Source organism: Protopterus annectens, chromosome 1.part1 (genome assembly GCF_019279795.1).
Source record: "Protopterus annectens isolate FY-2018-M chromosome 1.part1, PAN1.0, whole genome shotgun sequence".
NCBI lineage: Eukaryota > Metazoa > Chordata > Ceratodontiformes > Protopteridae > Protopterus > Protopterus annectens.
Genome location: NC_056726.1, coordinates 1,408,811,057 through 1,408,834,247, shown reverse-complemented (window position 1 = coordinate 1,408,834,247; position 23,191 = coordinate 1,408,811,057).

Genomic DNA, 23,191 nt, shown 5'->3' with positions numbered 1-23,191 from the left:
AGCTCTTCAGCACACATCTGTACAACATGACATACAGTTCTAATACATCTGTAAAACAAGCATCTTACATGAGCATGTTGACATACAAAAATGACACACAGCCACTTACAAAATTCCAGATAGCTGTGCTGGCAGTATCTTATTTTTGTTACACTTCTATATAAATCATATTAATATTCACAAATGACATTTAATTATTTACAAAATTTCAGCTAGCTGGGCTGGCAGTATTTCCCTTTGTCATGCTTCTCCCCACTGATGGCAGTTCACAAGTTCAGATTTCAAAATGTGTTATCCTACACACACATTATTCACATCTGGTGAAAACCTACTTGCATAGACTACTGTCTTTTGAGCTAAGTCTCTTACTAAAGGTGCTGTCTGCAACAGTGTCAGCCATGTCCCAATAGTCATCCAGATTAGACTTCAGGAGAAACCTTTAGCAAACTTGTAGGGATTGAATGAAACAGTATTTAACACAACCCAAGTAAACCTGTTCCTGAACCTTAGAAAGAAGTTAGTGGTATCAAAACCTCAAAAGTTCTGGGCTGGTATTAACAATCTTCTCCACTGAGGCCATTCCGCCACTCCTACCCCATCAGCTGCCCTTCATAAATCCCCTGTTGAAACTGCAAACCACTTCAACTCCTTCTTTGCTGAAACTATCTAGTCTCTAGTTACCCATCTCACTCCATTGGACACAAACACCAGCTCTGGCCCATCTAGCCCTGATCCACCCAGCACCTAACCCACCTTTACCTTTCAAACCGTACCTACCAACCTGATCCGGACCTTACTCAAAAAGCTAAAACCTACTACACTAACTGCCAACCACCTCCCAGCTGAATATTCTCAAAAAGCAGCTGATACAGTAGCACTTCCCATTTCCATTCTGATCAACAGATCCATCTCAGAAGGATCCATCCCAGCAATATGGAAAATATCACATGATATGCCTCTCCATAAAGGAGGATATTCCACAGAATTATCTAACTTTAGACATATAGCCTTACTTTCACCACTAGCTAAACAAACAAATCATGCACTTTCTTGTTCAAAACGGAAAGCTCGCTGACTCTTAGCACAGCTTTAGGCCATTCCATAGTACCACCACAGCTCTTCTATCTATCTCTAATGTCATCAATCGTCATTGTGGCAACAACAAACTATCTTCAGCACTCTTCCTAGATCTCTCAAAAGCTTTTGATATGGTCAACTATCAGCTACTGCTCAATACCCTACAAACCATTGGTTTAGACCAACACGCAATACAATGGTTTCAGTCCTATCTAAACGGTAGACAGCAGGCTGTCTTATGGCAGAGCAAGCTGTCATCCCAACTTCCTCTAACCCTAGGTGTCCCACAAGGGCCCATAATAGGTCCCTTTCTTTTCTCTGTCTTTATCAATGATTTGCACACCACCATCCCAGGAGCCACCTGATTCCAATATGCAGATGACGCAACGCTAATATGCTCTGCCTCCTGTCCTACACAACTTCTAACCCTCACCCAGACCACTTTCAGCATGGTAGAAACATGGCTAGCTAATCACCCCCTGCTTCTAAATCCTAACAAAACCACGCTACTACTTTTCTCTCCTAACCGTAGACTTTATCCTCCTTCCTTCAACATCAAATCTAGCGATGACACCATTATCTCCCCTTTTGACCATACAAAGCTTCTAGGCATAATAATAGACAACAATCTTAAATTTATTAAACATGTAAATCACACTATTAAGTCTGTCAACAAAAAACTTGGCTCCCTGTACAGAGCCAAACCTTTCCTCACCCTCCCCCCCCAGCTAGGGTAGCTATTGCAAGATTACACCTCCTCTCTACCCTTATGTATGCCTCCCCTGTACTCACCAACCTATCCAAAACCAATCTCAACAAATTATCAGGATATTACAATCATATAGCCAAATTTGCTACTGGCATGGCTTTTAGGACCCACCATTGCCAGAATCTCAAAGCACTGGGATGGCTAGAGTATCCTACCATTCTACAGTTCAACCAGCTTATAGTAGTGCATAAAATACTCCATCAAACTGATAACACCCCTGCCCTCAAAAATATTCTCACCCCTCATACTGCCCCCAGGACATTACGCTCAGCTGATAAACTATTGATACTGACCCAAAAATCCAACAACTCTGCAGGTGATGCTATATTTGCCAACTCAAAAGGGGTAAAATCTGGAATCTACTCCCTACTACCATTACCAAGGAAACCTCACTACCCCTATTTAAAAGAGAACTCAAAAAATACCTCACATCTCATTGGCTGTGCTCTTGTTCTAAACCTGACTAACAACTTCACAAATACATGTCTTGCTACCCAAACTGCTGTTTAGCCAAGTAACTATGCCTCATAGCATTTGAATGTCTAAGCATTGTGAATTATGAAATCTGATTGTATTCTATGTGAACGTCTCTGCCAATCAGATGTAAGTGTGCTCATTGTGTATATTGATATCTGCCTGTATTCTTTGTCTATATTTTTCTAAACATGTCTGCCTGAGTTTATCACTCAATGATGTATGTACTGTCTCTTTTTTTGGTATGTGGAGCTTTTCTCCCCGGGCCTCCGCTGAAAATGTACATATATGCAGTCGGACTATCCTGGTCAACAAATGTAAAATAAAATAAATAAATAAATGTAAAAAAACCCACCAATTCCTACATATTCTTTGGGATGTGTTGAAAAGGCGCCTACATCTGAAACTATGGGGAGTATTTGTATAAAATAATATTACCTACTCATATCTAAGGAAATAGCCAATATTCTATCAGATAAGTTTTAATCCAACTTTTCCATGTCTAGTTATTGATTCATTGTCCTTGTCCTTCAAATCTCCTTCCTAAACTTACCACAGACCAAGTTCAATTTCAACATCCAAAGTTAAATACACTGTTTTGACCTGTTTCAATAATGTACCAAGTTGTCTACTTATTAGAACTAAAATATGGCCTTGGCTGAGCCTCTCATTAAACTTTCGAATCTCATCCCTCTCTACATGTTATATGCCTGATGACTAAAGAGCTAATACTGTGACTCCACTACACAAGAGTGGCCCTACCACTGATCCAGGCAATTACAGACCCATTGGTCTCATCAGTCTTATATGTAAGGCTATGGACTGCATTATATCCAAGCCATTAGTGCAGTTACAGGCAATCTCCTGGCCCTTAACACAAACCAATCTGATTTTGTTAAGGGCAAATAACATCATTTTAACCTTGCAAAAACTCTTTAAAAATGTCACTGAAAGTATGAACAATGGTCACTCTGTTCACATTGCTTATCATTACTTTGAGAAAGCCTTTGATACAGTACCCCATTATTTCTATTGACTGTCTGAGAGAATAAATGTAATGAAAATTGTAGGACCTTCCTTTGAATGTAAAAAGTAGTGCCAGCAGTTTCTTGCAGGACCAGTAGTGGGTCCTTTCCTTTTTGGCATCTGTTTCTCTGATATGTTATTTTTCAGACTTATTGTTACCTAAGTTTCCAATGAGAGCAAATGGGAACACTTGGCAGCTCATCTTTCAATACACAGTTATTTCAGCAGGGGCTTAGGAAGGGTAGTATGAAGGGGAAGCTGCCTCAGATAAAAGCTGTTGGAAAGGTGTGCTTGGCACTTTATTAGAGATGCTCATCAGTCCCTCAAAGCCATTTAGTCTCAATACGCATTTAAGCAGCCAGATTGTGATTGTAGCAGGATAAATGACAATCAGTGAATATTATGAACAGTAGAAAATGCTGTTAAGTACCAACACAATAGTACCATGTTACAGTTTATCAAGGAGGTATTATGTATATTTAAAACAGACATAATAGCTCTTTGCTTAGCCAAAAGACTTCTATTTGGACTCCAAGCCAATCAACCTTGCTACATCTCTGGGCTTGACTAATGCCAAATTTTGGTGTACTATCAACAGTCTTAGGCTAAATGCAAAGAAATGTATGTAGTTCTATTTGATAAACATCACCCCCCCTAAAATACAAATGACAAACCTCTCCAAACTAATATTGTCATCAGTGACTTATGGACTTGTGTTGACAACTCACTATAATTTGACTTTGATATCTTCGCAATACTTCGGAAATGCTTCTGTCTGGCCTTGCTAATTTCTAAACCCATCCCCTCTAAAACTAAAGAAGTGTTAGTTCCCCCATACTCATCCCTCATAAGTCCTGTCATTGAATGAAATGCTCCTTTCAGCATATTACTCTCAAAAGCTATTATTCACCTTTAGAGGTCTCACAGATTCTTTACTGAAATGGCCACTGGTCTTATGGCAGAGCTGTTCAATGGAGCAGTGAAGGAAGATTATTGCAAGCTTCTATGAAGGAAGTAAGAATGGTTGTTTTCTTTAAGAATAAAGGGGAAAAGGAAGATCTTGCTAGCTTCAGATGGATGTCAGCCTAGTTACAAAAATTCTTGTAGCTACATTACAGGTGTTTTTGCCAAAGGTAAGCAGAAGAGTCCTGAAAGGTTTTGTAAAAAATAGGTCATTGATAAAACACTGAACATAATTACTGAATTTTCAGATTTGGGGACAGGAGATTGGGGGAAAGCTGAAATATTTTTTATGGATGTACAATAGGAATTTGATTTGATAAATTAGGATTTTATGTTTCAGATGGCTGGGCAGGTTATACAGGATTGCAGATTCTAAAGAGGAATAAATGTTTTGTATTAAGATTCTCGAGTGACGATTAAAATTAATTAACATCAATCAGAAAGGCTGAAACAAGGTAATGGATCCAAGCGGTGTGCCCCCCTTTCACCAGATGTTTCCTTATTGAGTATGGGAAAATTGACCAGAAGTTATGGGACCTAATAAATGAATGGGACAGAGAGAGAAATGAAATGGTTTTAACATACTTGTGGATGACTGAATGCTCCTGTTGGTGGATAACATTAGACTGTTCCCTCAGGTGACATAATTATTTCAAAGATTTGGGGGGGGGGGTCAAGTTTAATGTTTTATTTTCCGAAATCAGTGATAGCCAAGACTGGAAAGGTCTTGAGGGGGGCTGCCTAGATCAGATGAGGAGACAAGTATTTAAGAGTTAGAATATTTCCAACTGTGGAGTATATTAGGAACTAAAACTGGAAAGAGTTAAAAGAGAAAGAATGAAAGAAGTCACCAAGGAAAACTGGGAAATAATGGGGGGTGGATTGATATGACACAGGTGATGCTCTTACCCTTCCTTATGCACATGGTTTGATACATAGTGACATCCCTGATGGAAAGATATTACTAGGGGATTCAGCTAGCATGTGATACATGTGCCTGAAAGGGAAAAAGAGATAGAATTAGAAAGATCTGACTGAGAGCTAAAAGAAATAAAGGAGGGTGGAGAAGCTGGATTTTAATAGATATGCAGTGGCTATAAATCTGATTCCCCAACTATATGGGAAGCAAAAAGGTGGGATGGGAGGGTGGCCTAATGGTAAGGTGTTTTCCTTACAAACACAAGGTGCAGGGTTTGAGTCTCACACGGGATAACTGGCTAGGCTTAAAATGTCTCACAAGGCAGTTAGCTTAGTACTAACCTATGAACCTAAACAATGAAAGGATGACAAAGGAGGAGACAACAGTAGAGTGGAAAGGCAGAAAAAGCAACTTTGAAAATGACTAAGAACATCCATGGATTAAGGGTCTCAGAGGAGAAAAAAGGAGAAGCTTATTTGATATAGCGATGCAGCAACAAAAAAGGGTGTCCAGTGGAAAATCTGTGAATGGGGAAAAGAGGCTAATGTGTGTTATCAGCTTGTGAGGAGATGAGTAGTAAAAGAAAATAAGGGTTTTGAGTACTACAGTCAGTATACAGGTTATATAGGGGAGACTGGTTGTTAATTTGTAAGGCAACAACCAGGTTGCAATATATTAATAGGAAAGAGAGAGCCTGAATGCAGGGAGATGACATTTTATTAAGAAAATTGGTTGATTAAGAAGGGGAAAGGTGAAACAGGACAAATATATAAAGATTTAAGTGAAAAAGTGGTGTACAAGGAGATGAGGTGCTTAACGAAAGATGGAGACAAAAATATGTGTTATGGGATGCAAGGAGATTTTGAAGGAAATACAGAGAACAAGTACGCAACTGGATTTTGCATTAGAATACCGCCTCCACACCCAATAAGAGTTGTAGGACAAAGGGATGAAACAGCATGTTGGAGATGTGGGGAGAAAGGGGCAGCTAACACGTGGGTGTTGCAAGTGCAGGATGGTGCAAAAGGAATGGAAAAGACTGAAAAAATTGGGAGGTTATGTATGGAGAAAAGGTTGTACATAGGTGAATATTATGTTTATTTGGAGTTGAATCAAATAGGAATAATTAGGGTTAGAAGAGAGAAATTTTATCTGTGGAGTGGTTGAACAAAAAGAGTGGAATAACTAGAGATGGAAGAACAGAATTAAGAAACATTATGAAAGAGGAATTGGGGAGTACTGGATGAGGAGATTAATTGAAGCAAGGGGTTAGGTATGTGAAAGATTTGGGAGACAGAGAGGAATTAGAAAAAGAAATCAGTGATAATGCAATAGAATATGGAAATAGAGGAAGGGCTATAATATTATTAATTAGGAAAACAGCAGCTCTGGGAATAAAACGAAAGGAGTTGACTGTATCAGTCCATTTGGTGTACGAAGTCAAGCATAAACACAGATCCAAAGCCAGGAAATGTAAATCACATTTTTATATCCCTTATAATAGGCGTCAACTTTTCTAACTTCCTTGTCCATTATTTTTTCAAAGTTTTTAAGTTGAGGGTGCAAAGGTGGGTTGTAGGTAGTTCTTCGTTTTAACTCATTTTTATCATCATTCATATTGCCCTGATCTTTAGGTATAATTAGGTCCAGGTTAATTTTTCTTAAAAACATTTTGATGTGAATTGGCTACATCACCTTTGTTAAAGGGAATAAATTTAAGTCCCTTTGATAACAAATCAAAATGTTCCTTCTCCAAAACCAAACCACTAAAGTTGTATATAGTAAAGTTATTGTACGTAAATTTGATATCGTTGTGTGTAACTATATCCAATGTGTCTGGGTTAGGTGAGGCGGTGGGCTGAGGTTTATCTAGTAACGTCCTCTCCCCCTCCTCCCTCCCCTCCCCTGAAAATTTTGTTGTTCAGGTTGTTGTCCCCTTCTGCTTAATAACCTCTCTGACCTCCTTAGTGGTGGAAACTCCTGGTCATAATTAATCTGATCTTCCCCACTATTATTAAAAACCTCATATCTTTCTTCTTCTCCTTCATTGTTATATACATTATACTTATTCCACCCTTCCTTATAATATTCTCTTCTAACTGGTGGTTTTGGGTAGCATGTATTGTTTTTATATTCTAGAATATCTCTTTCTAACTTCTTTAATTTCCTTTTTATGACATCATTACATTTACTTTCAATGTCCTTCCTCAAATTAAAATACTTAATTTTCTCCTCATTCAAAGAGAATAACAAGTCACTTTTGATACGTGAATCAAGTTCATTAATATCTTTAAGAAGTATGTCCATAACATGGTTGTTATTCTTAATCATAAGTTTTAAAACATTTAAACCACAGTTGTTAAAAACACTCAATAATTCTTTATGAAATTCCGAACCAATAATCACATTATTAGGAAATTTCCAAAGCCTAAGGCCTTTTGGAACAATTTCTTTGTACACACATTAATTTAAATATTCGTTCTCTATTTTTAAATGTCTATATTTGCTCATAAGTCTAGATAAATCATTTAGCATCAACATATAGGTATTGTTATTATGCTTAGAGTCGGGAATGTTAAAGTTCGCTTTAAAGTCACATTTGTAATTTAACCATAAATGTAGGTCTTCCGTTTGGGAAGGAATATTTCCAGTACCTGTGTTATGCCTGCGAGTCTCAGGCATACTCCTAGCTGTACTCCCCTTATCCAAAACAGTACCGGTTTGTCCCTCCTGGTTCTGAAGAGCAAGTGGTGTATTTAACGGATTAAAGGCATCACTGTTGCTTAAAACATTGCCCATAAGCTCTCTCTCATCCTCGTGGTCCTCTCCGTTAGTTAGGTTATTCCTTCCACCTCTTTGAAACCTCCGTACATTACTTCCGCTTTGTTGATGTATTAGGGACAAACTAAGGGGAGTCAGCAAGTCAATCAACTCAGTGAGCTGTCCTATCAGCTTGCGCGTCGTACCTACGTCTTCCTGTCCCTTAGAATCAGGAACAAGGTTAGGCTCCATTTCCGTGTTGCCGATGATAATAAAACCAATAAAAAAGGAAGGCAACTCCCAGCAAAAAGACCAATAACCAGAAAAACAGCAGCTCTGGGAATAAAACGAAAGGAGTTGACTGTATCAGTCCATTTGGTGTACGAAGTCAAGCATAAACACAGATCCAAAGCCAGGAAATGTAAATCACATTTTTATATCCCTTATAATAGGAGTCAACTTTTCTAACTTCCTTGTCCATTATTTTTTCAAAGTTTTTAAGTTGAGGGTGCAAAGGTGGGTTGTAGGTAGTTCTTCGTTTTAACTCATTTTTATCATCATTCATAGTGCCATATATGCCACATTGGATATAGTTACACACAACGATATCAAATTTACGTACAATAACTTTACTATATACAACTTTAGTGGTTTGGTTTTGGAGAAGGAACATTTTGATTTGTTATCAAAGGGACTTAAATTTATTCCCTTTAACAAAGGTGATGTAGCCAATTCACTAATGGACATCAAAATGTTCTTAAGAAAAATTAACCTGGACCTAATTATACCTAAAGATCAGGGCAATATGAATGATAGCTGCTGTTTTTCTGGTTATTGGTCTTTTTGCTGGGAGTTGCCTTCCTTTTTTATTATTAATTAGGAGAGACAGACATTGATGTGACTGGAAGTAGCATGAGGGGAATACAGTTATTCAAGGAGGATGTTTGATTGGTTGTGTGTAGTGTAAGCCTTTCAAGAGTCGTTCACTAGTTTTATTCATGAGCAGTGTAAATTAAAGAAGACTGTATCAATGTTCATAAGAAACAAACTGGTGTTGTTTTTTGAAGCTGTTTCAATGATACTAGAATTAAGATAGGCGGAATATTATGCAATTGTTGTGCTGATTCACTTTGAAAATAAAATAAAAGATGATCTAGAGGAAAAACAATTATCACTGCTGTCAAGTCCCTTGATTGCCTTTGTAGACTGATACCCTTTTACTTGCACTCAGTCTTCTAAAAACTCCATTGTAGTAACATTTACCTTGCTTTTCAAGCCATAGATGACCCTGCCTTATTACATTTCTTGTTCCTCCACAAAATTAATGGCTCATCAAAAACCCATGCTAAGGATCTTAGCCTACATCTACAAATACGTAAGACTTGTTAGTAGAATAGCTATCTAATCCAATGTATTTTAAGCCTATGGAACAAGTTATACCTAAGTGTCAAAACAAGCAGTACTCTGGCTGCTTTCAAAATTAGTCTTGATAACTTGATGGGCAGTCATAAAATCTCCATTATGTTATCTCAAAAACCTAGACAAAGGAGGTTTATGTAATAATTCACATTTATTTGGTTGGACATCCAGTGGTCTCAGTGGCTGATGGTCTAGTGCCCCCTATGAACTTATGAACTTCAAATCTGATCAAGAACTTGAAGTCAAACCTGAGTGGAAATAAATAAAAAAGGCATAAATTGTAAGTGCAAATCCTTACAAAACCTAGTCAGTTTGGTCCCTTCCTTCCTTCCTTCTTTTGACAACGTAGTTAAAAGACCCTTGCTCCCCTTCTTGATCCCTTCTACTAACACCATTTCTACTTTCACCTTTATTTTATTGCCCTCTCCATCTTTGTTGTTTTGTTGTTAGCCTTCTTGGTATCCACAGCTATACTCTGGCCCCTCCATCTCTCCACTTCCTTCTTTCCGTCTCTTATAGACCATATCCTTTGTCCTATCTGCTAGTATCACTTTCTTGTGTAGCCATATTGTCCTTCTTATCTGTTTCATTTTTGCTTCTTCTTCTTCACAGCTTTGCCCATATTTCTGAGTACTCCACCCCTGGTTCATTCACATATCTTGTTTATGCCTTTGACTTACTCCCAGCCTCCTAACTCACCATTTAACTTCTCCCAGAGTGCAGCATAATTCATCTTTCTAAAGTCTTATGTCATCAACATAGTCTTTCTCACTTTTACCCTTCCAAGTACTGTAAACTATGTAGTTACATAAACATTATTGGTTGAGGATGTCTTAAGCTGGAGATCCATGACACCTTGGTAACTGATTAGGACCATGCCCACAATTCTATCCTTTTTGGCACAATCTTGCACCAATGGCTGAACCCAAGACTTCAGTCAGATCACATTCCCTCTCTACCCTGGAGTGCATCAGTCTGCTCTCGGCAGATTCAGATGGTGCATGCATATTATTTTCATTCTCCTCTTTATCCTCTCTTAATTTTTTCATTCTTCTCCTTTATTGTGCCTGAGGGCTAATACCCTATATCAATGCACCTGCTCTCCAGCCTTGCTTTACTTTAACTGCTAGGGCATATAAGCTTCTGACCCTGAATGTACGTTTGCCCATTCCTGATATGATGTTCTTCCTCCTCTCTTATCTCATATCTGATGCCCTCCTTTATGTAGATTGCCACTGTATACCAGTTTCCTTTCTCTGTCTTTCCTGAACAACCTGTACACAATCTACTCCTCTTGTCAGTGGTACAAGTCTCTGTACCATCAGCAATGTCCACCACCCTGTACTGTATGACTGTTTGCAGTAACATCTGCCTACACAGACTACTTGCATTGCTGAGCAAAACTACACAAACAATATTTAAGTTTTCCATGTATTGCTTCTCTTTTAATATTCTCTCTAACCAACTAGCCTCTCTTCTGCTTGTATCACTCTCCCTCCCCCTTCCATCCCAGTTTAAAGGTACAGTTGTTGAGATATGTATTTCCAACCTTCCATTAAGCAATGCTGTTTCTTCTTGGTAAATACTGAAACAGTGCCTTGCAAACAGCTGGTCTCCCCACCAGGGGCCTCCTCTCCATCCCCATCTTTTCTTTCTTATCTATTGTTGCAGCCAGTCATTAAACATCCTAATCTACATTTCTACTCTGTACTGGCTGTAGGTACAAGTAACACTTCTGAGAATGCTATGTTCAGTCCTCTCTCATGGCACTGCTTGCTGCCACATGAACTGTCTCTTCTGACAGCTCATTGATCTTCACATGCACCACAAAATACATCTACCCTGCCACGTAGTAATCCCACTGATCACCTCCTCTCATGCTTTACCCCCAAGACCAGTTTTATTGAAGCCTGACCTCTCCTTTCTTGTTTCCCAGGAGTCCCAATCCACTTTATTGACACTCCCAATCCCCTTTGTGATTTTAACTCCAGTCATCAGAACTCTGTTCTCTGTCCCCTCACTAGATCTCATCTCCTTTGGTTCATGTCCCATGCCACTTCCTGTCTTATCTGTAACCTTTTACCTCCACATTTACCACTCTCAGAGTGTTTCATTGTCTGTGCTGATTGCCCCCTCTTTGTGAAATATATAACATGTTCTCTGTCCTTTCTGTCTTTTCCTACAAGACATGTTCATTTTTCTGTCTCTGTCCCTCTCATTCTCTTCAGTCTGGCTAATTGTCCCTCTCTGTCCACTTCTCCTCTGCTCTTCTTGCTTCTATGTCTCCCTCTTGTCAGTACTCTCTGCAGATGGCCTGCCATCCTGCTTCTCTGCATCTCTCCTTATCCTGTATTTCATGGATGAAAATATGTTCATTTAATTACATTTTGTTGACTGGGTTAGTTTCACTAGGTCTGCAGCGATTTACAGGGAAAACCTGAAGTGCTATTTTTACATATTATTACATATTTTTACAACTGGCTAATATGTTGGGGAAATTCACCCTTGCTTTTAAATAAGTGCTATAGCATGGTTAACATTCACCTAAGCTACCACCAACTGAGTCAGCTGCATCCTCTGTTTAATGTCACATCTAAAGCATAGCACCTCAGGACTGCATAACCTCTTTATGTTGTATGGCAGTGTCATTCTTGGAACCTGAACTCAAGAACCTGTTTTAGCAAGAAAACACATTTATCTGTAGAAAGTAAAATACAGACAGCAGTGATTCACTGTGTGTGGTGTTTTTTCTTTTTTTTTCAAGGTTGTGTGACAATGGAATTAGTATATTTAAGTGAGGGTGCTGGGGGCAAAGCGTCCTATATGGAGGGTGCAAGGGGGGCCATCCTGCAAAAACAAAACATGTTTTGGAGGTGTATTTTCTGTTTATGGCACATGTTACAGTAAATGTGTTTTCATTTAAATGTGTTTTAGATAAAATGAGTTTTAGATAAAATATTCAAATCCAACAAAAGCTGCTGAGGGTAGGCTCCAGGATCAAAAATAAAGCAACCTCGAATAATAGTAACAGCAGTACTGTCTTTAATGCAAACACAAGCGCTTTCACACTGTGCTTCTTCAGGTGTATATACAAAGCATCATACACCTTCTTATAATGCAAATAATTAAACATAATTAAACCACATTACTTCAATTATGTTATTTAAAGGCATAACATTCCCTCAAATCATCATTTACATTGTTACCCTATCTATGTATCCAACTATATACTAAAACATTCATTAAAAAACATTCATTAAAAAAACATTATTAAAAATAGAACTACTTACGTAGTGCTCTTAGAACAGGTTTCATAGGCACACTATCATTAAGGCCATGGCCATAATTGGCTCTCAGCATAACAATCCATTTTGCTTCCATCTCCTCTGTCCTAGCCCTAATGTCTCCTTCCCTTATATGCTCATAGGTCCTAGAAACTACCATAAAATGAAAACTATGCTGTCCACCCATGTTTAAAATATGCTTTGCTAGAGCATTGACATTCGACCCTTTCCCAATGTGGTAAATATGCTCCCTAATTCTCTCTCTTAGGGTGCGATCCGTCTTGCCTACATAAAAACTATTACAGGCTAAACAGCTAGCCAAATATACCACATGTGCGGTCTCACATGTGGCATCAACCCTAATGTCAAAAACTTTTTCAGTATCCGGATGTTTAAAAACCACCTTTTCATTAATGTATTTGCATTGTGCACATTTACCACGTGGCTTGGTTCCATAAACTACCTTATCATAGACTCTATCTTTAACATTACATAATCTTCTCTTCAAATTCTTTTTATTTTTAAAGGTAAATTGAGGTCTCAAACCTACTACAGCACAAATCTGTGGATCTGTCATTAATATCTTCCAATGCTCATTAATAATGTCTGTATATTTCCTTATATCCCTAGAATAGGATACACAGACCTTAAGCTTATTATCATTTCTCTTCACTTCCCTAAGAGACCCCCCCTGAGAAGTAAGGCTTAGCTCTTGTCTCTCTCAACTGTCTAACAGCCATGTCACTGCACTCTATAACTCTTCGATCATAGCCCCTTTCCATGAGTTCATATCTAGTCCTGACCATTTGCTTCTCATACTCTTCATTTTTAACACTCAGCCTAGAGGCTCTAAAAAACTGATTCTGCGCTACATTTTTAAAAACATATTTGGGATGCATACTTTCTCTGGATAATAGATTGTTCACATAACAATCCTTTCTAAATAATCTAGTAGATATCCTATCCATCCCATCTTTTTCTACATATACGTCTAAAAAACTAATACCTTCTGTTGAATAATTCAAAGTGAACTTAAAAAATTGCGTTGTACCATTGATATATTCAACAAATGCCTCTAATTCAGATACCTTACCCTTCCATAAAATAAAGAGGTCATCAACAAACCTCCTGTAAAATGATATCAAATGACTAAACGGTCCTTTAACCAAATAGCCTAATTCCCATGTCAACATAACTGCATTTGCATAACTATTGGAACATGAGCTCCCCAAGGCCACACCATTTTTTTGCCAATACACCTGTTCTTTGAATAAAAAAACATTATTCATGAGCACAATACACATAAACTTTTGTAACAATATCATCTCATCAGCACTGTGTAAACCAAACATAATAATCAATTTCTTTAAATATTCTATCTCTATCTCATTAGGAATAACAGTAAATAGGGAAACAGCATCAAGAGTGACAAAAATAAAATTCTCATTAATTGCACCTTGATTTGTGAAAACATATAAATCATGCAGAAACTGTTCTGTGTCTTTCAACACATAGAATGAAGTATCAATCATAGGTCTTAGTTTTTTCTCCAAATAAATTGAAATAGATTCCGTACACCACCCACTACCCGATACTATCGGTCTCATAGGAGGTCTAATAGGATTTTTATGAAGCTTGGGTAGCCCCTGTATCTTAGGTATTGTAAATTTAGTGGTTGTAAAGTATCTTACTAATTCATTGCTCAACATCTCAAGGTGCTCCATATGTTTAATCTGACTATTGACTGATTCAGCCATTGCTTCCACCTGCATTAGTGTAATCTTTTGATAAAACTTCTTATCATCCAACATCTCATACATTAATACATCATACTGATTCTTATCCAATAGGACAATTCGCCCACCTTTATCAGCCGGCCTAATCACCAAACTTGTATCATTCTCAAGCTGATGTAGGGCTTTAAACTCATCTTTATCAAGATTCTGCCAATTACTTTTATAGTTTCTATCATTATAGACCTTATAAATGTCTGAAATACAAATTTGCTCAAAGGCATTAATAAGTGATGTTTGTTTAGGAACAAACATACTTGGTTTTCTAAAATTAGAAGAACTATCATGTTGTGTTTGCTTAAACATATGCTTTAAAGTCAAATTCCTAGTGAACATTTTTAAATCAAACACAATGTCTGTAATGCACATATCAGTGGAAGGTATAAAAGATAGACCTTTTTTTAAATCATTTAACTCAGTATCTGATAGGACATGTTTAGATAAGTTAGTTACTAATGCCTTACTTGCTGAAACGCTTTCTTTATTGAGTAAACATTGTTCATCTCTTCTTCATGCTTCCTGTTGTATCTGGTTGTACTCCTGCCTCTGTGTTGACTTCACTGTCGTTGCCCTCCTCTCCGATTTACTGAGGTATCTCTCATGGGTAATGGAAAATTTAACCCAAACCTTTGTACCTTGTTTGGATGTTCATCAGTGATGACGGACTCACTGACAACAGGCTCAAGTAGCGTATCACTTTCAGCCGCCCTATGCACTTCTGCAGTGGTCGAAATAACTTTCTTCCTCGCACCTAAATTTACTGAGGAATTATTAGAAGAAGCGTTAATCGAATGAACGCCACTTAGATAAAATATTGTCAAAATAATGTGATTGACTCCAAAGTATAGTTGACAAATATACAAAAACCCACATATATTGATCTTGCCCCTCAGACCTGGTAGATTTTCCCTGCAGAAGTTCTGTGTATTTTTAATATCCTTGTCTTTAAAGACTTGGTGAAGAGGAGCCAGGTCTTCATACGTAAAACAATACTCCTGTTTCAACAAACATATCTATCCCCACTGGAACATATACATTGTTAAAGATGGGATATAAATTAGTGTTGTTTTTTTTTCCCTCTCACTGTTTGAGAAAGTGTGTGGCTGGGTGATATAGAAAGGCTTGATACTTATTACAATAACAGATGACCATTTTTAGTGTAAAGGACATGTTGAGGGAACCCTTCTGAAGATCGACTCTATTTATATTCCATGAGCTTCATTTTCGAAGTAAGAAAAGCACTGGATGGTTCATTTCAAGGATTGGATAGTGTGAGATGTTATTTTAAGTGGAGATTTTAATTGACTTACAAGTATAGCTGAGAAAAGTGGGTCATCCAACAGAATAACTCCTCTGTCAAGATTTGTAATGTCGGGGTGAAGCCAGGATGGCCAACTGAGAACATTACCTTTACAGAGCTCCACAGCATCTAACTTATTATCCTGGAAATTATTGTTTTCAAGTCAAGAATTATAGCTAATTCTTTACATTATCATCTGGTGAAGATGTATCAATATTTTCCAGCTAAACTTCTTGGAGAACTTTTGGGGAAAAAAATGATTACTTTCACATACTTACATTCAGACTCTTCTCTGAAAAAAAGAGTTGCAACTGGTTATGTCATCCATACAAGATCTTTCTTTGAAAATGGATGGATTCCAGGAAAATCTAGACAAATTATGAGAAAATAATATTTAAAAAAAAACTAATGTATTAAAGGACATGATTCAAAAAACTCTGACAACAAATCAATACTTTTGGATGTAGATGGATGACTGAAATAGGAAGAAATACAAACAGAATTTCTTCTCAAACAAAACACTTGGTTATAAAATAAACTGGATTACTTAGAGAATAGAGAGAAAAGATGCAATATTAGAATCTTTGGTCTGCCTGAGAAAACATAAGGAGAAGATATAATTTCTGTTTTGTTTTCTTGGATTCCCAACTTCCTTAATCTACAAGAAGGGCGTTCCTATAGCATAAAAATGGCACATGGTTCAACTGGTAAGCCAGCTTCTTCTAGTTCTCTCTCTTCACCAAGATTCATAGTTACAACAATGTTTTCATTTCTTGACAAATAACTTATTTTAAAAACAGGCTGGTCAAAGGAACCCTTAAAATATGAAAAACATATAAGATTTGACAATGACTGTTCTGCTAAAACAGTTGATAAGAGGAAAAATGCTGGCCTTTAGTAAAGTTGCTAAAACAAAATAACTTCAAAGCTCAAATAATTTTTCTAGCAAGAAAAAAAAGTCTACTTATAGAATGGACCAAGATCTTTTATCAACCTTGAAAAAGCATTAAACTTCATAGAAAAACAACAATACAGTTTCTCTTTCTGATGACATGGATTTGGTATCTGCCACCTTGAAGAGATCCCTGTACAACTCCAGATGGTTAAATGTTAAAAAGGAAAAACAGAAAACCAACCACAAGGATGCTCTTTAAAAAATACCAGGTAACTCTCATATCAAATGATTGAATAGCTGCTTTATATAATTCTGCTTTAATTTATTTAATATGCTTAAAGCTTAAAACAACCACAGTTCAGCATAAAAGTTTATATTTTACTGTCTATAAAATCTTCATCTCAATTTATAACAGGCAATGCAATTTTATAGATGTATTATTTATCCTTCTATTAAATTTCCCATGTAACTTTAATTCACAGTAAAACTTAAATTTTAGAAACAATGTAGTATAATCGGAACTTAAACACTTACTTAAAAACAAGAAGTCTTGGTGATTCTGCAACATCATTCATGTTCCAGGTAGCTTTGTAATACTGTCTTCTAATTTATTTATTATTTATTTATTTATTGACATTTGTTGACCGGGAAAGCCACTGGGATAGAAACCCATTTTCAGTGGAGGCCAGAGGAGAAAAGCTCCACAATGAGTAAAATACCAACATCACATTACAGTAGATAGGTAGTTAAACAATTTTAGAAAGAAAAGCTTTAAACTATAAAAAATATAGACAATAATTATCACATCATAGCAAACTTTTTTACAAATACTGTAGCACCTTCTATTTAACATAGAGGTGAATGTAAAGACATCATGTACCAACAAAGAAATTATATTTAATTCAATTTAAGTATTTAAGTACTTTGCCTAAAAACTGAGATATACACTGGTACCCACTCACTATATATTTTTCTTTTTTTTTTCACCAGGAAATAAATTAGGGAGAAATAGTAGGTGGATTGGTTGTTAGCAATTGGTTATAGCTTTGGATAGAGGAGTAATAAGGAGAAGAATTTGGGGGTCTGGTATTAAGGGAGCAAGGACATCTGGGGTTGTTAAGATAGTAGCTTTTTAGTGAGGATTTAAAAACATTAAGGGGAATCTAACAAAGTTGTTGTTGTTTGTCTTTCGGCTTTTCCCAGTAAGGGGTCACCACAGCGGAACTACAGACGCTAGTGATTGGCAGTAGATTTTTACGAAACGCCGAGGTGCCAGCTCGACACTCAACCTTCAACGAAGGCACGCCCATTTACGCACGCATGTCTTTTGAACACTAACAAAGTAATAGATGTTAATAGAGCATTCCATAATTTAGCTATGGAATAGGAGTATAGACTTTGTCCTGCTCTTTTGTTTGGTTTTGATACAATCAGAAGTTGTTTATTTGTGTACCGTAGATTTCTAAAGAGAGTATAAGGTTGAACAGTTGAAGGTAGAGCAGGGCATTTCTCTGGGTTATATACTAGCTTGTGAGCCAGAGTTAGTTGGGTGTAACTGAGGTATTGGGAGAATTCATACCAATTAAGCATTTTGATAGCTTGACAGTGATGGGTATGGTGTTGCAAGTTGGAGGTAAATTTTGTAGTAACAGCATTGTAGTTTATTAAAGAGGGAGATGTGAAGGTTTCTGAGGATGAGAGTACAGGAAAAGAGGAAGGCAAGTAGTAAAGACTTGGCCAGCTTGATTTTTGTGGATCCATCCATGTACTTTTGATGCCTGTAGTGTTTACCTAATTTAAAGTGAGTTTTATTTTATTGTGTTAAGAATATGTTGCTCATAGGACAGTTTATTGTCTATTGTTATACCAAGTAGTTTTGCAGAATGAACAACCTGAATTTCCATTTTATCTTGGGAGTAAATTTTAAAATCTTGTGGGGTTGGTTTGGTGGAGAAAATAAGTAGTTTAGTTTTTTGGCATTCATAAGTAATTGAGAGTCATTAAGCCAGGTATGGATTTAAATGCTTTTTGGGTTACTTTTAGGAGGTCTTGAAAGTTTTCCAAGGAGGATATGATTGTGGAGTCATCCGCATACTGGACAGGTGTGGTTTGAGTGGAAACTAGATGTAATTTTTTTATGAAAGTATTAAAAAGCAAGGGTCTGCAGATGGACCCATGGGGTACTCCTATTTTATTTAGCAGATAGGTAAGGTAGAGTGTTTGCTCTGCCATTTTATTGACTGTTGTTTGTTGTGTAAGTAATTAGCAAACTAGGACAGTGTATGTAGGGATCAACCTATTTCTTACAGTTGTTGAAGTAGTTTGGTATATGATACTGTGTTGAATACCTTGGATAAGTCCAACAAAACTACTAAAGTTACTAAACCTGCATCTAAAGCATTGTTCACAGTGTCTGTGGAGGAGAGGAGGTCAGTGCTGGTACTATGGAATGGACAAAAACCATGTTATGTTAGGGTGAGGAGGTTGTTGTCTATGAGGTGGTTGACTAGTTGACTATGTTTACACTTTTCTAATATTTTGGAGAGAGGAAAAAGAATAGAGATTGGTCTATAGTTAGTAAGGTCATTTGTATTACTGACTTTATGGAGTGGAGTTATAATGGAATGTTTCCAGATTTTTGGGATGGTTCTTTCAGAGATGTATTGGTTTATTAGAATACTGACGGGGTATGCTATTGCATTAGCAGCGATTTTCAAGTATTCTGAAGGGGAGGTTGTCAGTGGATAGGGAACAGTGTTTCATTTTTTTTTTAAGTTTTAGAATTAGAGAGGTGGGAACAGGCTTTAGGGAGAAACTATGGATTTCTGGTGTTGCTTCAGTGGTAGTTTCATGGGATGCAAGATGATTAGAAGTTTATATGGTTGCTTACCTGATGTTTGTATCATTGGTGGTGTATGGATTTGGGTTTGTACAGGGTTTAGAAATGAGTTTAAGGATGGTATCAATAAAGTGGGAGTTGAAAGTGTGGGCTATATGTAGCGGGGTCATGTCAGGAGATGGAGATGGATTTTGAGTGGTACCAGGATTGAGGAGGGAGGATGCAGATTTCTTAAAATTCTTGGGTTGTTTTTATGGATGGACAGTTGTTTTGAGAAATAGTTTTTTTGTCATTGATGACTAGTTTTTTTGGCTTGGTTCCTGAGTTGTTTAAAGTTAGATTTATGTATCAGTGTCTTGTTACTATACCATACTTTTCAGGCTCTATCCTAGCTAAAAGTAGCAGTTTTGTAGGTTTAGTAAACCTTGGAGCATGGCTAATTTTGATTATTTTTGTTAGTGTAGGGGCCGGAGAGTTAGTGGTATCGAGAAAGATTTTGTTAAAATACTTAACAGCTTCATCTGTTTGTAGAGAATGTAGAGAGCTCCAGTTATGTTCTTTTAGAATGGTGTTAAATGTTGATGGGTTGAACTTAGTAAGAGTTTTGGTTGTTTTGTAGATATGGGGTTTTGGTACCTGGGTTTGGATTCTGTATGTGAAAACAGGTAGATGATCACTCAGGGAACTGGGGAGGGAGCCTAAGTTAGTGATAACGGGAGGCAAGGGCCAGGGTTGGGGTGAATATCACCACTTTGAGAAGGAGTGAGTGACATATTATGAGGGTTGGGTAGTAACTTTTGAGACAGAATTTTGAAAGGTTGAGAGAAAAAGTTTTTGTTTTGTTGTTAGCAGTGGAGAGAATTTTGAGTTTAATGGTGTGCACATGGTCACAATTGAATAGTGATGATGAGATTAGAATAACTTGACTTTGTTGTAGTGTGTTGTGGGAAGAGTGGGAGTTTTTAGTTTGAAGGGATAGTTTAAAGCCCTGTTTTATGTTATGAGGGAAGGTGAGTTTGGTCAATGCGAGGAGGAGTGTGCTAAGAAGAATGAAAATTAGAGGAAGTTTTGCAAATGTTTGCATTTTGCTTTAGAAATGATTATTAGGATTGCAGGAAAAAGTGAAGGGTAAAAGCTATGTGATTTTTTTTACACTAGTAGGTTTTTGCACTAGTAGTGAAATAAGAGAGGGGAGTGTACTTTAGAATGTGCTGGTTGACTCATTTGTTAGTGATTTTTATGGACTTTGATTATCTAATTAGTATGTTGGAGTGGCCAGAATAGGTATAAAGATAATGAAGGATGAGGTGGGTGGGAATGGGGCTAGGGTAGGGGGGAGGGCGGAGTGAGTGGGCTGGCCCTGATTTCACAGATGTGCAAGTCTACAGAAACAATCAGTAAAAGGCAGTAGGTACTTTGGACTTACTTGTTTTGCATACCTTTATTACTGAAATAAAAGAAACAACTTTTACCAAGGAGTATGTGGGATTTAGAAAGACCAGAATTTAAAAGAGAAATGGTTTATTAATAGTAGAAAAATGGGCAGGGCTTTCAAATAGTTAAACAGCATACAAAGGGAGACTGCTGTTAGGAAGCACAGGATGGGGGGCAGCTAATGCTCATGGTGGAGTGCTTTAATTAAAAATAGAATTAAACAAGGGCTAGCAATTAACAAATTTGTCCAGAAGATAAAAATACTTTCGGTATCTTTTGAAATTAACATTGACCTCGAGGTTGCCTGGTTTAATTAAATAGTGCTGCAGGCCAGTAGTTCGAGCTTGGGGGGATCCAGGGTAAAGTAATTTAAAAGAGGGAGCTGGGAAGAAAAATAAGTAATATTAACACAATATACTGCATTTGTTAATAAGAAAAAAACTGCAATAGATACAAAGGTGCTAACAGAGGAGTGAAAAACACAATAATTAGATAATCTATACATAGATAAAGCATCTGTTTGTGATAATATAACATCTGAGAAAATATCTGGCAGCTAACACTTTCAACAGACTAATGCAGTTGCAAATATATCAGTGGGTGTAAACAGAAGATAACATGTACAGAACAAAGCACATACTAGCCAGCACAATACTGTACTTGTTATACGTAGAGAAGTGCAACATGCACTCCTAAGATTTAAAATAGATGTAGGAATAGTGATACAAATTACACTACATATATATCAAGTGGTATAACACACATTCTAAACCAATAGCTGAGGAAAAGTACACATTAATGTCTGGGCAAGTTCCTTTAAAAATGTAATAATAAAGTGAGCAGCAACGAAATAATATTCCAATAGAAACAATGTTCTACACCAGCAACACAACTCTAACAAGTTTATACTCTAGTAAGTACAGGACCTGGGCTACGCTAATGCTAAAGCTTGGTAAATAGCTTTAAGAGCACAGAGGTACTGTGAATTCTGTCATCTTAACATATAACATGTCTAGTTTCATTACTCCTTACAAAGGTGTAAATCCACATCAATAAATCTTCCAAATGAAAAGAAGCAAATAATATGAAAAATAACCTTAGCTATGGGCACTCTACCTGATGAGACAAGCAGCTACACCAAGGGGATTTTAAAAATGGCTCCTGTAGCTTAAGAAAGCTTGGCTAAGTTGTAATTGGTCTTGTGGGGGGGGGGGGGCTAACAGAACAGAAAAATGGTGGTTAGCCAATACTATGATGAAAAGGGCTTGCCCTGATTTCACAGATGTGCAAGCCCACAAAAACAATCAGGAAAGGCAGTAGGTACTTTGGACTTGCTTGTTTTGCACACCCTTCTTATTGAAATAAAATAAACTACTTTTACCAAGGAGTATGTGGGATTTGGAAAGACCAGAATTTAAAAGAGAAAGGGTTTAGTAATAGTAGAAAAACATATATGGTATAACGTGTATGGTAATATGGTATAATAGCTGTCACCTTGCTCTTTATTCACGTATAGTAATTATGTCTTATTCAGGGGGAAGGTGAGAGGGAAAGGGGGGAGGAAAGGGAAAGGAAAGAGAGACAGGAAGAAAAGCAAAAAGGAAAACAACGTTTCTTTTTTTCTTCTTTTTTTTTGGATCATTAACAGGAGATTTTATGTCCATTTTGAAACAGTACTTTAGCAATGATTGTGAAAAATGCCATTTGATGTAAAGCACAAATGTAAATGCTCTAGTTATAAGACTTGCTTTGTTTTCGCTAAGGGGATGATTTTTAACAGCTGTTGCTTGGATATGGAGATATTAGTTATGTTCTTTCTTGTGTCTCACCTTTTCCTCTTTCACATTGTGAACACTGAGTTTTTATAAGGGGGTGAAAGGGAAAAAATCTATGCTTTTACTGCTTCAACAACATTGGCAAACAATTACGTGAGTAGCTGACTCTGCTTTTCCCCTTTTATATTGAAGAAAATACTTCTGGGTATATCAACAGTGGCACAACATCCATTTAACTGCATTCACAAGTAAATGTAATAATTTACACAAACAAAATTTAATTAATGAAGAAATCAGTAAATACATGTACACAAGGTACCTCTTTATTTCATGGTCATAGAGCATTAGGATGTTCTCCTGAATGGTATTACATCCTTATGTTACATTCAGGACATAATCATTTGACAGTTTCACACAACATAGTTAGTATATTATCACAAAGGAGTTAATACATTTTGGTATTT